Genomic DNA, 17719 nt, shown 5'->3' with positions numbered 1-17719 from the left:
ATCGCGAATGCGAGCGTATGCGTGCCATTTTCTCGTGCGGAAATAATCTTGGCTACTGCTTGCATGAACGAATGATTACGATGATAATTATTATTAAGAGGAACGACTGTTGACTCGATTATTTTACGATTTTATAAAGCGCATGAATATCGTTTCGAATGGCAGTGGTGAATAAAACTTCAGTCTTAAAAGCTTTAGCGATACATCTTAAAGGTGAGTTTTTAAGATTGACTTTATATGAAGTTCAAATTTTTTCAATATTTTCAGATTGGAGCTTTGAGACTCAACTTAGAGTTTCAATTTTTCAAAAACCTTGAGGTTCAAGTAAGAAGATTAATAATAATTCCTGTGACACATTTTACTTATTTCCTTGAAAAAACAACTATAGATCTTAACTCGCGGTTAAAATTGTTTCTTTGTAATTAAATTATCTACCTTTAGATTGTAATTTGTTTTGTTTGTACATGATATTTTTTATTCATTGTCTTATAACATAAAATTACTTTAATTTCAGTTTTAACTACCGCATAGAAAGCATAACTCTGCGATTACCCACCATTTCTCAATTATTTCCAATAATTTGTCAAAGAAATATATTAAACAAAAGTTGGTTAGTTTTCGGTTCCTATACATTCGAATATTAAAAATTTCCCCAAAAATATCTTTCTGGGTCATCAAGATCATAATATAGTAGGTCGTTAAATTCGTTTCGACGTCAGCTACAACATCTGTATACGTGCGCAACTCAAACTGACCTTGACAATTTTATTGGAAAAAAGCTTTTTGGAAATTCTTAATATCCAAATATATAACGGACTGAAAACAGACTAATCTTTTTGCAAAACATTCTTTGACAGATTATTCGAAGTGCCTGAAAAATGGTAGCTAATCTTAGAGGATGCACCCTGTATATAGATCTCTATTTAATCATATAGAATATAATTTTATAAGCTCATTAAAAAGATGCAAAGCTGATCGGTCCAATCGATGTATAATTTCAAGGGAAATTTTTCATCGTTCCTGCAGAGCGCCAATGCTTCGTCGCATATTTTCGCTCGTGCCGCTATTATTTTCTGCACGACGTGTTTCATAGCAAAAGAATAGCGGGGAATACCATAAGGCCAAAAAGAGAATAAAACAGAAAATAAAAGAAAAAGAATAAGAAAAGACGACGAGAATACGAAGGGGAGGACAGCATCAGTCGTGGATCCAGATACTTATCGCGTCCGTCCTGGAACCGTGACGCCAACGGATATACAATGTTACAACTGCAGATTGATCGGCTGGAACATCGAGACGAAACGGCGTGTTTCACTCATGGCGGATCTCCTAGAGAGATGGCTGCGATGATGGGTGTTCAACCCGTTGCTTGGGAATATATAATTGGACGTCGCAGAATTTTATAGGGGTGGCGGTATCAGTGAATGATACCTCTCATAAATATGCATAAATTTCACTCGCTGCAATTATGTCAGGTGCTATGAGATACCAGAAATACGCGAGAGCAGAGCTTATTGATTTCTTTGATGTTTCGAATGATGTATAGAATGATTTTTGTGTCTATAGGTTTGGTGGTATCTGCATGAGGTTTCGAAGTTTATTGCTTCTGATTCTACAGAGTGTTTTATGAAAGGACAGTGAAAATAAACGTTGCTTTACAACTTCTAATATAAGCAAACATTTCCTCGCAACTTCCAATTCAAGCAAATACTCTCGAAAATATTTCTTCGCAACAATCTAATCCCTGAAATCTTTCAGTGGCCAAACATGTTCGCTCAACGTGGCCATAACGACGTTAGAAGCAAGAAGAACAACCAAAGCATGATCAACAAGGGAAATTTTTCAGCAAGCAGAAGTAAAACAAGGCTCGCACGCGAACGTCAACATCGTCGACAACTAATCCCTATTACCATATCGAAACAGCTCAACATCCGCATATGTATTCCCTATTATCGTGAAAATTGATGATTTCAGTGTCTCTCTGGACTGGCAAGGTATATGGTATAACGAGAGGCATCAATCGAGTGAAACGGGAGGAGTGACGGTGGCACGCAAAGAAGCTGATCGCCTAAAGGCGCCTGGCGCCAAGACAGCTCGCCTCCAGACGCTCCGAGACGCCATGCCTCCGGCGCCGTGTGAACCGGCCACTCACAACTATGCCGACACTTTAGTCGATTTGCACTAACAGTAGATGAATTTTACAAAAGTGTAGGAATTAGAGGCAAATGAATGATTAGGAACGTCATTTGCTATCCTTTTACGAAGGCAGACTATCAATTAACCCATTAAGATTAAAGCAGCGAACGTAATATTAGCGGAGAATGTAAATAAAGTGAGTTACTTTTTTTCTTTTTCTTCTTCTTCCTTCTTTTTTTTCTTTTGTTGGGATATAGGAAGTATGTCGGAATAATAGATGCTTTATAGATGATCATTGGGCAGGTAAAATACAAACAACAAATTCTTACTCGAGCTAAAAATATGATGTTATTATGATAAATATCTCAATTTTTTCAAACTTTATAAAATTAACGAATCTTGATAGTAGAAGAAAAAAGGTACAAACGCTTATAACTTGATACTCATAGACATTATTCAAATTTTATAATGTAAATTGACTTTTAAAAAACTTATAAATGAAATGTGCTAATGTTATTGGATAGCGGGATTCTTAACCCGCGCTCCGCGAACTTCGAAGGGCAACGAAGTCCTCGCACATGCAAGTTATTATTGCATCATACAAACAAAAAATACTTAGAACGTGTATTTATTCATTTACAACGAATCGCATCTCTCCGAAAAGGTTGTTGACGAGCAGTTGATAAGTGTTTTAAATATACATATTTGCCACATTAAGGACTTCAATTTTGAGTTGAATTTTGAACGACAAAAGATTATTTAAGAGGGATCCGTGGTAAACAAAAGGTTCAGAACCGCTATTGCACGATAAAAGTAAAAGAAGAAGCTACGATGAAAGAGATATTACACAAATGGAATTTCTACCGATAATCACAATGTTCAGAAACAGAAATCAATAACATTAAATTATTACGTAAATTAAACGTGACATTAGCCCTCGATCTTGTACGCAAAGATATGAACTTCCATAGATATCCAGAGTTCGATCACCACAAATGCTTTAGGTATCTCAAACATTTTAAATCAAAGTAAATCGCTACGAAGATCAAGGAAGTATCCAGATATTTTTGGCCGATAATGTATCATAAGGCTCTGAACACATCGGTCGAAGTGGTTAATGCGAGGCGTCCTTGGCGTGGTCTTTTTCACCATGGATAGAGGCGAACGCGATCACGGTCCCCAGAAAGAAGGAGGGCAACGCGTGCACGCGGGCCACGAGGAAAAGAAACGACGAGGAAGAGGCAAACCGTGGTCGTTATGCCCGCTGATCGTATACGCGAGTTAAGTTATCGTAAACTGGTTTGCTTGGGGCTGGGGGAATGGCGCGCGGATTGCGAGGACGATTTAATAAAATGGCGCCAGCCTAGCTGGATATCCGATTACGATATACACAGCGCCGGCATCGGGCTGCTGATAAATTCCGCGAGAAACGGTGGGTCGCGTGTCGATAACCCTGGACACGGTGAGTTAACATGCCCTTCCACGCTACCGCTAATCGTACAAAACCGCTTTCAAAAGTTATCAATAGCACCCCTTCTCTTACGAATCACGGAGCTCGTTGTTCGCCGGTGATGATGTACTGAGTGATTTTTGGAGATGTTAAGTAGCTACACAAGCTCACGTATGTGTTCGAACTGATTCATTTCGTGAATATTCTTACATTTAGATACTCCTTATGAATGTATTAGTGTATTACACGAAGCATTTTGACATTTCATTAGCACCGTTATGAGAGTCGACTATCATAATTAGGTATATTAGCTCTGATCTCGACAGAAACGAAAAATTCTTACTTCTTTTGGACATTGATGTGAACAAAACGCGTAGACAGAACTGAGACCCAAAGATAAAATCTGAATTCAATCCGAAATTTGAAATAATTAAAATCAGTCGGTATCCTCGTTCGTTGTCTCGTAAATATAAATATATGTATATAATATAATATAATGGTGCCGATATTTCGGTAAGCGAATAAAATAAAATTTAGAACATACTAAATTATCACGGGTATCTGTGGCGATAAGGCTTAATGGTTAAACATCGAAGCAACAAAATAAACATTCTTCAACTTGAACATGCTCAAACAGGTGACGTTATCATTTGCCTATAATCGCCATTTAAAACAAGTTGGTAATCCCTAACTTTCGATCAACGGCGTATATCTCGTCTGGACATGCCAAACTGTAGAGGAATAAGAAGAAGAAGCCTCAAAAGGAGAATAAGACGATCCAGAAACAACAACATCACCGACAAGAAAGAACATGGGGTAGGAAAAAGAAGGAAGGCTAGAAAGAGAGGTTTATTCGTCTGCAAATTAGTCACGAAGTCGGTGGATCGGAGTGGCAGTGGTAAAGCGAGGAATAGTGGTGGCGCTGCCACGAACGGTGGTGGCCGCGATGCTGGTGATGGTGAACAGCTCCTGCTGCCAGGCCGAGAGCTCAACGTACGACCTTGGCGAGGCCTTGCGAGGTCGCTGACATGATTCCGTCCTGTCCACGAGCTCGAAAGATCGCTTGGGATTAGGAGAGAAGCAGGGAGAAAGGTACAAGATAGAACGAGAGAGAAGGAAAACGGCTGAAGAAACTACCACCTCTTATCATCCTCAGCGTTCTATCTATGTACACGGCATAGACCTAAATTCATGGTACAATTGAAGTTAGAACAATTCTACGGCTCGAAACAAGGCGAGGATTAAGAAAAACAAAATTCATTTAGAGGTGTAATTTTTTAAAAAATCAACTTTGAAAATTTGCGACGTGTATTTCACTCGTCTCTGGCTGGGTTAACAGAAAATCATGTCACGCACGAAAATACGTAAGTCGTAAATGTAAAAAGATTAAGAATTATTTGTCAATATCTACGAAGGTCTTTTGCTGTCAAGAGAAGAATGAAGAATCACTTAATTAATTAATCAGTTAATTAATTCAAATTAGTCGATATTTGTTGAACGTATTATCAATAATTCTAAAAGTAACAATTGATTCAAAATAATATCAAGTACCCTTGTATCGATTCATAAAAACAAAACAGTTTGTTAAGACTTCTCACGGTACTGTACGTATACAACTTCGTTCATAAATGTTAGAACGTCTGTCTATCCTATACAAGTTTCCCATACGATGATGTTTCTCTCTTCCAGCGCAATCAACAAGCTAGGGCTATTTTTCAGCAAAGGGGATACGTAATTTATGTGAATCTAGAGACGTCATGGATCCGAGCGTGCGTGCTCCTTCTTCTCTAACGAGTTCCTTGAAATCCTGTTTACGTAGATGAGCTTCTCGTGTTGAACAGAGTTCAGAACGTGGATCCTCTACTCACGAGGACCAAGATTTTTATCGAGTTTTTCTTAAGTGGATCGTAGCATGGGTGAAATGTATCAAAAGGACAAAGCCGTTTCTTCTTTGGCGCCATTCTGGTCTGTTTTGTGCGTCTGTCATAGGATAACTGGCGAAGAGAGGTTAGAGATTAGGCCAAGGAAGATGAAAGGGACAGTCTGCCGCATAACGAAGGAAAAAGAGAGAGTGTATTGCGAAAAAAACGACATTGGGAGCATCCTAAAAGGTAAAGCAAAGAGAAGAAAGACAGAGATCGCTTAATTCTTTTACGAATATGAATACCTACATACATTGAAAAACCACACTGATCAACTCAAAGTTGAGTGATGATGTTACAAACATTATTTTTTGTCATTTTTATCTCAGAATTTATTGTTATTTATACCTTCTTCTTTATGAGATAACTCCAAGTTTTAATGAACTCAGACAAAAACGAGCACTTTGATGACCAAACACTAATTTGCCTGCCTTAAATATACAAATCCACTTAAGTGAGACGAATAGCGTTACGAAATCACAAACTCAATTATCTTCAGGGTCCGAAACTTACAAAAGTAACCTCAAGATGAACGTCATTCTAAAGTAGAAGAAGAAGCATCGTTTCGCAACGATCGCGACGATAAAAAAGCCAGCAAAAGAGGCAGAGTCGTCTCGTGTGGCGAACAATCTCATTTTGACTTTAATTATATACTTGGGACACGTTTAACATCGGCCAAAGGAAAAAGGGGTAGAAAAAGGGAAAAGGAAACGATTTTGCATCGACGTCAAACCACGCGAGCACGTCCTCCTCTTCGAGAGTCGTGTCGTCCCTTTCCCTTGACTCGTATCTCGTAATTTTCCTCTTTTAATACGCGCGGATACGCAGCGGGGGCAGGAAGACTCGAGCTTCCTATAATCATGCTTGGAAATGATACTTCGATACATAGTAATGATCGTGCATATTACGTGAAACTAACGAGCTGCTCTATCGACTAACGTCGATGCTTCCGACAATATCGACAACGGTGGAGACGATGCGCGACTCGAGCACTTGCATCATCTACCTATTTTGCGTTAAATGGTCTCGCGAGTTTCCGAGTAATTTTGAAGCGATTCAATGGCGTGAGAGCGTTTTGTCAGCTACAACGATGTGCTGATTTATCTCACACTTTTATTGAATATTTTATTTTAATATTTATACCGGGTATCTTGCAATTGGATTATTTAACGATCGAATATTTTGCATTTAAATATTTTAATAATCGAATACTTCGTAATTAGATACTTGAGTAAGTTTTGCATAAATAAGGCTATGTTATGATCGGCAAATGGGACAATGAAACTTACGATTCGAAATTCCTTGGACATATATTCCCAAACAATGCAAAAAATTCATAATATTGCAGTATTCGAGAATTCTAAAATATAGCCAAACAAGAGGATCAACTATTGAGAAGAGAACTCGATTTGAATTCGATTCTCTGCATTCCTTTCGTCCTTACCGACACGATTCTAAGAAACGACCGAATTATTGCCGACTTAAAGTGTCCAACAGCCAGTTGCTCTGCCTTTGCGTCTGTGAAAAACGAACGCTAGTAACTGAAGGAAGCGTGCGTGGCGATGCGTTTTTAATGGGATTCCTCAGCCGCTTTAAAGGTGGTACCACCATTTTTGCATCGTCGACGGAATTTGCTTTTTCTTGTTAGTCTCTGTAGTAGACACTTTTTTATCACGCGTGGCGTGAAAATTATGGTAAAAACATGGAAATTGTGTTATACTCCAATGCTAATAAAACGCTCGTACTGGATAGGTTCTTGAGGTGTTGAACTGGAATCTTTCATGTATGTCGACGTGTGTTTTATGAATATGGTAATTTGATGCATGATTTTCAGATATATATGTAAGTATGTATAACGAGTCACGAAAATATTTGAACACTTACAACAGAAACTTTTTACACGCATATATAAATTGTGTGTGTTATATAAAACATTTGAAATTTCATTAGCGCTATAATGAGATGATAATTACGATTTTACTGGTAAAATTTCGAGCTAATCTGAAAATGTATGTAAAAAGTACAAAACATTCACCGCTAACATAAAATTGTTAAAAAATTAATACACAACACGAATAGCTGTCTTAGGCGCACAAGTGTTAAAGATGATCCCACTGAATATTTAGCCTTATTAATCTAAAGAATAACTGATTATATAAATATTTTTGTAATTTTGTACATACATACTTGTAAATACTATACATACTTATACTAAATACATAGCTTGTAATTTCATGTATACATATATGTATCTTCAAATTTGTTTCGGACATCACTAATATAATCATTAAAAAACTTCGCTGAAAAGAAACATGTTTTACCGTGTAGATACACGTATTCGCCATTCTACACGTCGATCAAAAACCATCGAACAACGGCAATACAAAGATCTATCGATCACAAGAAATCAATGATGCTCTTTCTAGAATCAGCGTTCACCACCAGGTGACTGATCGAGGGACATTCCTATCCGGACGCGCAGAATTTTCAACAAGAATCTCGTGTTCGTCGAACACGTACATTATTCATTTTAGACGGTGACGAATATCAATAGAAAGAAGAGGACTAAGCCGTGTAGCTGTAATGAGGCTAATAGATCATCACAACGAACAAGTAACATGTCCCAAAAATGACCACACCTCATTTTATTCGCCACTGCGATGGCCAACAACTGAATCTACCTAACTTGAAGTTTTCAGAATTTATAGTTTCATTGCACGTATTCGCTAATTAATATGTTCCCTGTCACATATTGAAATCTTTGTACAGAGGCTGAATATTTTCTTCATTAAATCTAGTATAAAAGATTTCTTAACGCGGTTCTTGCTTTTCTTCTTATGCTAATACGCTCTGTGAGTTACAGAGCCAAATATGCCCTATATCCTACGAGGATACTATATTCGGTCTACTATATTCGGAATAGCGTTAGAAGAAAACTAGCCTTGACTAATTAGTACTTTTGATCTATACTTCAACGTGATGAAATGTCACTATGTCATACTCAACACGAATAATATCGATGTCCCTTATTATTCATTCATAGCAATGATGAAAAATACATCTTATCATATTATACTTATTATACTTACTAATATTATTAATATTAATATGCATGCAAGTAATATTACTATATCATATATTCATTAATTTTAGTAATTATCGCAGTAATTCACACAGGTGTAAACAAAACATCAAAATTTCATTTAATAAATGCTTATTAGTGAAAAAGTAAGTATAACAAAGGACGCATCCACTGAAACTCTAGACTCTAAACTATAGTGTAATCTCTTATTCAGCGAGGGATCTTGATCGGTTTCCCCGTTATAAAAATGTGAAATAAACTATGCCCATGACCCGAAGCAACCGCAAAATCTACTCGAATACTGTGATCGTTTTCTTGAAGAATAAAGAGCAACTCTGGACAAATAAAGGAGCTGCAGATACCTCGCATCTTTGGAATACCTCAGAGTATTTGGAATACCTTATGGGGCGAACAGCAATAAACGACACGCGCCTGTTCCGATGGTTCTCCACTCCGTTTGCATTTCACAAGATGGACAAAGGAGAGAGAAGTGGTGACGGACGTGTTAGCACGAATAGTATATTCTGGTGAGAGCACCGTTCGATTTACCAGAATAAAATTGTAACCAAATATTTAAGTAGATTTTTACATGACTTTTTGCTATTTCAGAAGATAAACAAAGGAAAAGATAGAAACGTAGTGATAGATATTTGAGCACAAATAATATATTATACCGCGTGCTAGGTTTAATTTAATACAATGTAGCCCATAGTTCATGGCATTTAAGATGCCAAAGATGAAACTACCAGTAGCTCAGCAGACCGTTTAAAATACAAAATCGTTTCGCCAGTATCCTGCAATTATTTTGAACGGTGTAATCATAACGATTTGAATTACCATTACCAGTGAGGTTTAACTTCATGGTAGGTTAAATTAAATTGCAGTGATGTTTATGCCATGGTAACGATCCACCAATTACTTCGACCGGCGTAAAGCTTATGCTTTTGATTAACATTCATGCGATATTAATACTGACGGATATACAATAATTAACTTCACATGATTGTATCTTCAATTAAATTCTGATTATGCTTCAAGCAAGTCAAAATCCAGGTTTACGCGATAAAAGTCACTATCTATTTCGAATTGCGCATAGTCAAGTAACTTTAGAAATTTTCATCAAACAATATAAACTCCTTTAACTTGATAGGAATTTCAATTTTAACTTATTAACAACGTATCGCTTTCTTACAACAAAGCTTAAACTCAAGGCAAAAGCTTCTTGACTCCTGGGAAGTAAAAGTCACGTTAGTCTGGCCAGCACGAGAATGGTCAAGCGGAAAATGAACAGCTGGGAGGCACAAAGGAATTCGATGAATGTCGCACGAGTAATAAGCCCGTTCTTCGGTCTCGCGCTAGCAATAATCGGTGTTGCTGAATGGATGGAGCTATTACGTTTATCTATCTGCGACAAGATGCGTTGCTCGTACGGGTGGCCGATTACTTACACACACTATGTGCATTCCTATTGCGCTATGTACACGAGCCTAAGACAATCGATCGATGAGCTTCGACGAAGGTCGCGAAAGAACTTACCTCATTGTTCTGTACCATCAGTGAAGAACACTGTAGTCTTTAGTTAAAATTTCCTATCTACCATTTCCATCACATATGTAGCATTTCTTCGTTTAAATGAAAATATTCAATCATTACTTTATAACAGTCTACATAATTATTATAGATAAACATACAGACAGATAATATAGAATTAACGCAGCAATTTAACGAATCAAATTTCTACTTTAAATACCATTTCTTTAATTGTGTTCGTAAAAATTCATTATTGAATTCGCAATTTAGTTATAATTAAGTATAAAACTAATGTTAAATTATTAATATATAACTTTGTTAAATTCAAATTCCCAAAATCTTGTCTTATACTATTATAATCTTCAATTCTCAACCTGAACAATTCCAAACCCTTGAACAGTAATATATATCACAATTTGTAGCAGCTGTATTATCGTTCCTGTCGTTCTATCGACGAAAATAACACGAGAAATCTCACGAAAGGACAAGAAAGAAACGCAACCCAACTTCGTTTTCTGCGTCTTTTTGCCCGCATTGCGGTTTCCGCGACACATCTCACTCCATCCTAGGCTTTTCTGCACGAGCGAAAACCATGATGACTCTACGTGACCAATCGAAACTATCTCACGCGCGTGGTTTGATTCATTTTTCGTGCTTCTATACGCTCAAGGGACAGATATTATGTGCAAAGAAAAAAAAATAAAGAATGAAAGAAAAAAGGAAGGAACGGCTCAGCCAGCCATGCCATGTCTCGAGTTTGGACTTATAATGGTTTCGTGAAACAACCTGCAGCATCATCTGCAGCGGATAGCTCGAGAAACAAGGAGAAACAGAGTATACGTAGAAGAGAGACGAAACGATATTTCACTAATTGCACACAAACCACAAATCGAAACGCATCACCGCAGTTGGATAACAATGGTGACAATATAGAGACACTGTCTCAAACGAGACTCCTCGAGAATCGACCGCATCACGTTGGATGATCGTGGTCATCTTTGTGGAAAATTACCCTGTGGTTAATATTATCTTTTGTACTCGAGCGATTTTTTCTCACGCGACATTTGCTTCTGTTATTTCTTGCGGCTAACTAAGTGGTTGGTGTGCAACGCGAACAAGATTTATAGTTGATAGTTGTTGCAAGTCGAAGTATCGGTTTCTTTCTAGTTTGAAATAGACGTAAAAAAAAAAGAAAGATCGAATGGGCATTCTAATTAACGTCTTTGAATGTTACATACGTCCACTGCGTATATGATGTTACAAAAAATATTGGCACGCAAACACACACTTCTTGTCCAATGAAGCCTTCTTTTTATCAGATTATACTCTTCATTTTCATAGTATCAAATTCTTGAGGATTTCACCAAATACTATTATTAATCCTCTGAAATTGATTTTTCGTTTAATTAATTATTCATATAACGATATTTCATGGTGAATGCCAAGGCCTAACCATAACCCTTAACAAAGTAGCTTATATTCTTTAGTGTTCTCCCGTTGGCATTATCGCTTGCGATCACGTTGTTCCGATTACCTTATCTATATTAACAGTGGATCGTTAGCGAGAGCCTCGTTAGGATTAATGAAAGCGGCGTCTACAATTTCACGTGCGCCAATTCCACTTGACGAAAAATCCGCGCGATTCATCAATGTCAGATGCGATACAATTAATCTTTTCCATCAAAACGTACGTCGAGACGCGATTCTCCTTCCAATAAGCTCGTCGCTATTGGTCGTGATTAAAATCACCTTTCTTTTTTCTTTCTTTCATGCACCCTTCTCCTCGTTCGATATATGTATAATCGAATTACCGGCTGTATTATTACCTTATGACGACTGAATAATATATTGTCAATTTGTAATAGATAATTTTAGTCTATTCTTAAAAATATTCATGTTAATACATAATACTCCTACAACTACAGACATATAAAGTTACAATACAAAAGCTCTAAATATTTTTTCATCTCGCAACATAGTTCCATCGGTTCGCAACATATTTCTTTAAAAATACACGAAGCAAACTATAATTGAAATTAATATTTTATACGTCGAAAATGTAATTAACGTATTGAAAATGTAATTAGACTAGAAGATGAATGTAATTTAGAGTTCAAAGTGCACAACAAATACCGAAAAATTATTAATTATAAAAAATATCCTAAAACTTTGCGTTACGATGTATCTATCATGTAGAAAATATTCAGCAAAACGCACATAAATATAAAATCACCAAATCTCATACCCTTTACACGGCACTCAAAGAAGAACAGGATCGAAAGATCCATCGGTGAATGAGCTTAAGCTCCGAATCCCATGGCCAGGGGCTACAAGGTAGGCTGCATCGCATGAATATGCATGAGTCGATGTCCTGTTCATAACATCACTCTGCCATACATCAATTTACAGAGACCACCAATTTACTTCAGCCACGTACCACGACAGTATGCGCCACGTTACGTATCGACCAGTCCCTGTTATCCTTCCTCTGTCTCTTTTCTCTTACAGAGCTCGTGCTTGCACGCGTATTTACATAACGTAAATTTCAGGCACGTGGATATAGTTTCGACGTACCATCGCCCACTTTTGCGCGCGATATACTTTATGCCCGTATTTTTGCCAGCCATTGGAAAAGAAACGCAAGTATGAACAACCTTACGTTCCGAAGCAAAATCATTTCTGATCGATCGAACCTTGACTAACGATTGGCAGAGACCGATGGGCGGAGAACGAGTTTATTACGCCATTAAACACGAATTGTAATCCTACGACGAATATTATTGGTTTTTATTTTCAGTCCCAATTGAGGAGCTTTTCGATAAAAGAATCTAGTGGATTATATTAAATATACAGGTGTCTATATAGTACATTTTCTAGTCAAATAATTAAATTATCATGAAATTTATTAATACATGAACTTTATTAATTTGCGATAGAAAAACTCACGCTTGGTAGAACATGTTCGTAGCAAATCCATCGGGAAATCAGCATGTTTCGTGCCATTGATAAATCAAATCATGTTACGTATAAGATTTACTGTCACGTACTAAATTTACAATTTGAAACGCGAAGAACCAACATTGTCAATGTCGTCGTCAACAGAAAATTCCTAACACGATGTTTCAAAGTATTCTCGTCTAACTTCTTAGAAGGAACGAGTGTCAAAATAAACGCGGTTGGCAACATTTGCATCGAGGATGACCACGAGATTATTACACATGCAGATTACCTGTCCGTTCATCGACCATAGTAGGCTTCTCTTTCTTCCTTTTGCTCGATTCTCTGGATTAAATATTACTAACGCATGCTGATCAACATTACACATTTTTCTCGTATGTCATAATAAAAAGGGACGACCCTTACGCTCGAACAATTTTTTGCTCCTAATATTTACTATGTCATTAATTCGACAAAATTAAAAAAAGAAACGATATCTTTTCGATACTTCGAAAACGCATCAATAGATACTTTCAATTCAATTTTTCTCTTATGTCACACGACCAACGACACCGTCTATTCCGATATCTTTCATCGCCGGCACAATGGAAACAATTACTACGACTCATCATCGAAGAATCGTGAGAAACAAACACGAAGAAACGTCGGTGGCAAGAGTAGAGAAATCAAAAGGAAAAGAGGATAGTAGAAGGCACGGAAACAGCGTGGTTTGCCACGCGGATGGAATGCGTCATTAATGCGTCGACCGTGGCACCACGGCGGATCAAGTCCTTATGGCAGGCATTCATAGTTATTATCCACGTGTTCGCGGCAAGTTATATTTTAACGGTCGTAAATGGTCCGACGCGCGAGTCTTCGTAGAGGCTATTTGCCTGCCGGCTATAACTGCTATAAGCGCTCATGCAAATACAAAGGTAAACGCGTGTTTCGACGAGCTCCCGCGGTTTCGCGCGCATCTTGTCACGAGGAAATGTCACTGGATGCGCTGCTGTGAGGTAAAGAATGGAATGAGAAGATACGACGAAGGTGGCACAATAAGTGTGAAAGGACTATAAATAGAGGACTATAAATAATAATACATTTGGTGAAAATAACTTATTAATCTTTCTGATAATTATCGTTTATAATTCATTAGAATAATAAAATTTCACCATAAACCATTTATTGTCTATCGACTATTGACATGTCTTACCACAAGATAAAATATGTAAAACTTCTTTCTTTATCTGTTTCGCGCCCACACCGCATACACCAATTTCGTTAGAACGTGTAATAGAAAATTCTACAGAGAACGACTGTTCGACTCCTCGATTGTTATCGAGACGTTTCCATGGATTTACTATGACTGGTCATAGTAAAACTAGAAACGAGCTTGCAAACGAGCCAACGAATCGTCGCCGCGTTTTCACTCGATCCGTGTTCGAAGATCGTTTAATTCTAACCGATAGAGCGATAGAAAGAGAGAAACCCGTGTGAAGTAGACGAGAAGCAGGAAAGAAGAATTTACGTTTCGAGTTCTAGGTACTCAAACGCGATTATTTTTAACCGTATGAATTACGACTTATTTCGAGACGTGGCGGTTCGTTTATTCTTTCAAGCAATGAGAAGCGGCGGAGAGATAGAACAGGATGAAAGTGGATATTACCAGTCACGATCAGACTTCCGTTCTGACGTCAATGGCTGGCGGATTCTCTAACTCCTTTTCCAGCCTATACCTCGTCTGTGTCGCTGTTACAGCCCTATTTCGGCACAAATATATGTGACGTTTCAGTTACAAAGCACCGCGGTTTCGCGACCATTCAACGTACCGGCTTATTCCGATTTCGAATTCTTAGAAACGTCCAAGGATCAATGAGGTTTGAAGTGCAGTTTTGAATGGCTGTCTGATGGTGTATTTAGAAAAATGATGTTCAGAAGCAGATATAGATTTTACGGTTGGGAGGATGGCAATGATAAATAGACGACAAATTTTTATGCAAATTCGTAGTTTTATGAAGACAGCTAGGAAACTAAAAACAAAATAAAAACTTGTTTTATCCTGCAAACGTTATATCGAGTTGGAGGATTTATATTTTATTTTTATACAATATATGGATTAACATACCACAGTAATCATATAGCAACCTTCGTGTATAACAAAATTGTAAAGCAACAAATTTCGTGAAGAAATTTCAACGATCTCCTCGATACGACTGCAGAAAGATTGACCACTGTATGATACGCAGCAACTTTTCCAATTTATTTACAATGTACATAAAACAGGCACGTTACAATGTACATAACAGAAGATTGGCGTAGAACAGACAGAAACAAGCAGTCATTACCCATTTGGTCATGTTTTGCGATGATTAATACCTGTTCGATCCCTCGAATGATTATACGTAGCATGTATGTAGTTGCAAGACGTATACGATCGCAATTTAATGGATTAAATGGAAGGTAAATTGGCGTGGAGTTGCTTTGATAATTCGATGTGGTAAACGCAACACAATTTCGCGGTTGTATCATTTCCTACAGCTTTGCGTGTCAATGACTATTTGTCGTTGCTTTTCACAGCAACTCGTTTACAGATTAAGAAACCAATATACGTATGGAAATGTTTTAACGAAAAAAAGTTGTTGATCAATTTAAAGCGCTAGAAGAAAGCCTATGTTTAGATGAATAATATTTACTCTCCTTTAAATCTCACGTTCCTTGCTTGAAAGCCTTTATGATATTTTCATATTTTTGTCAAATTTAGGGCACAAAAAGCTTTATATTTGAATATATCAAAAAATTTAGTTAAACTTGGTAATAAAAAAAAAACGAGATGTAAATAGTAATAATAGACGTAAACACTTGTAGCGATAATGTTGTGAAATTGTAAACAAAAGGTTTATAACCCACATCTTGTGATTTGTCAATAATCATTAATGTTATTAACTAATAGATTACTATAGAAAAGGTTGTCTATAATCTATAAGCTGACCATCTATAATAAACATCCAAAGATTTATAACATCATAGAGTAATTTTCAAATCCACTCCGGAAAAGTAAAACTATTAAAATTGCTCCTTTGTCACGTATTAATAGACACAAATCGGAATAACAAAATAACCAGAGGATGCCTTGACATTTCGTAAAACGCGCGTGAGTAGCCGCGTAACGAGCGTTTATAAAACGATTGTCGGAAACTTGGCGATCTACCTTTAACGATGACCCAAATGACCTGGGTTAATCTTGAAAAGCTGACGGTTACTAAACGTAACACGTAACCGCGGAGCGTGCAGCCTCCGCAAAAGGAGCGTTCTCGTGGACTGAGAAAATTGTGATATCATTATTCCATATGCGCACCAACGAGACGGACGTGTACCTTGATTGTCCAACGACACGTGCGATTTACGCGATTAAGATGTTCAATAACGAGGTTGTTAATGTAGTTCACGAGTCAATTGACCAAACATAAGAAGTGCAACTAGAGTTTACAGGGTTGACGAATATTTTATGAAAAAATATTGAAATACTCGTTAAATACTCATAGAACACAGCCAACTATACAAGAACAGTACAACAACTGTAGAACAAATTTTATTTCGAATTGCTAAAGAGACTTTAAGGGAGAACTTTACGAGTGAAGAGTATTTTTTATAAATGAAATAATTATGCTCTAAAGCTAGAGAATCCTTAGAGAGAAGTAAAATAAAATAGTAGTTTCAGTGGGTGAAATTCAACCTCAAAGTTAGGAATTTACAAACATCGTATTTTTTTTATTATTAAACGGTATAGTAGAAAACAATTCATAAAATTCATAGTATCGTCAAACCCTATTTAATTCTTAAATTAATACAAAATTGTTGAATATACATTCCGCGGATCGAATCAACTTCTTACATAACAATCAAAAATGAACGGAACGAATAGGAAACATCGAAAACTTCATACGTACTTATCCACGCTAATCTATCTTACGGTAACATTCAATTCCGAGGCAATGAAGACTACGCGATCCCGTGTAGGCCGGCGATGGGAACGATTGCTGCCGGTTATTGGCTTCCTAAACACGTCAAGACTAATGATTTACCCGTCTTCGCGGCGGCGGCGGCGGCATCGAAGATCGCTATTTGCACGATATTTCCTGTAATAACTGCCGTGTTCTTCCGCAAAGCGTGCACCAAGGGAGAAAACGGTGCATCAACTCGTTACTAGCAACACTAATGAGTCGTTTAGCGAGCATAAACGTTGCCAGGCCGTGGTCACGTGTTTTCTTTGGATCCTAGGGAACGCGTGAACCAAGAATGCTGGTCTAAGTGCTGGATCGAAATGATCGAAGACGAGTTTTGGAATTTCTTCGTACATGTGACACATACAAGAAAGATCTTCCTTGTACAGGTGGTCGTGAGCATGAAAATAATTTCGTGGCTCGCGTCGAAACGCTCAGATTCATGTCCGATCCGAAAGATAACCAAATGACCCGGAGTATCGCCGGTCTTGCGTAAAGCTGGCAGGAATAATGATAGCTCCCCCGTGGCCGTGCACTAGCTTATTATTACACTGGTATCGCGCGTTGCCTTCGGCGCGGAGTTCCTTTTTCACGCATACATGGATACCAAGCAGCGTAAATCAATAGGATAGGAAAAGTTCTATGGTTCAAAATGAGACAA

At 37.5% G+C, this 17719-nt stretch overlaps 1 protein-coding gene across 3 annotated transcripts in view; it reads right to left on the bottom strand.

The window, feature by feature from the left end:
• LOC126916617 (telomerase-binding protein EST1A-like) overlaps positions 1–17719 on the bottom strand; it is a 147654-nt gene that overhangs the window by 64563 nt on the left and 65372 nt on the right. The gene's annotated exons all lie outside the window — the stretch shown is intronic.

Source organism: Bombus affinis, chromosome 5 (genome assembly GCF_024516045.1).
Source record: "Bombus affinis isolate iyBomAffi1 chromosome 5, iyBomAffi1.2, whole genome shotgun sequence".
NCBI lineage: Eukaryota > Metazoa > Arthropoda > Insecta > Hymenoptera > Apidae > Bombus > Bombus affinis.
Note: the sequence above shows the minus strand (reverse complement) of the source record. Positions and strands in the feature narration are given on the sequence as shown.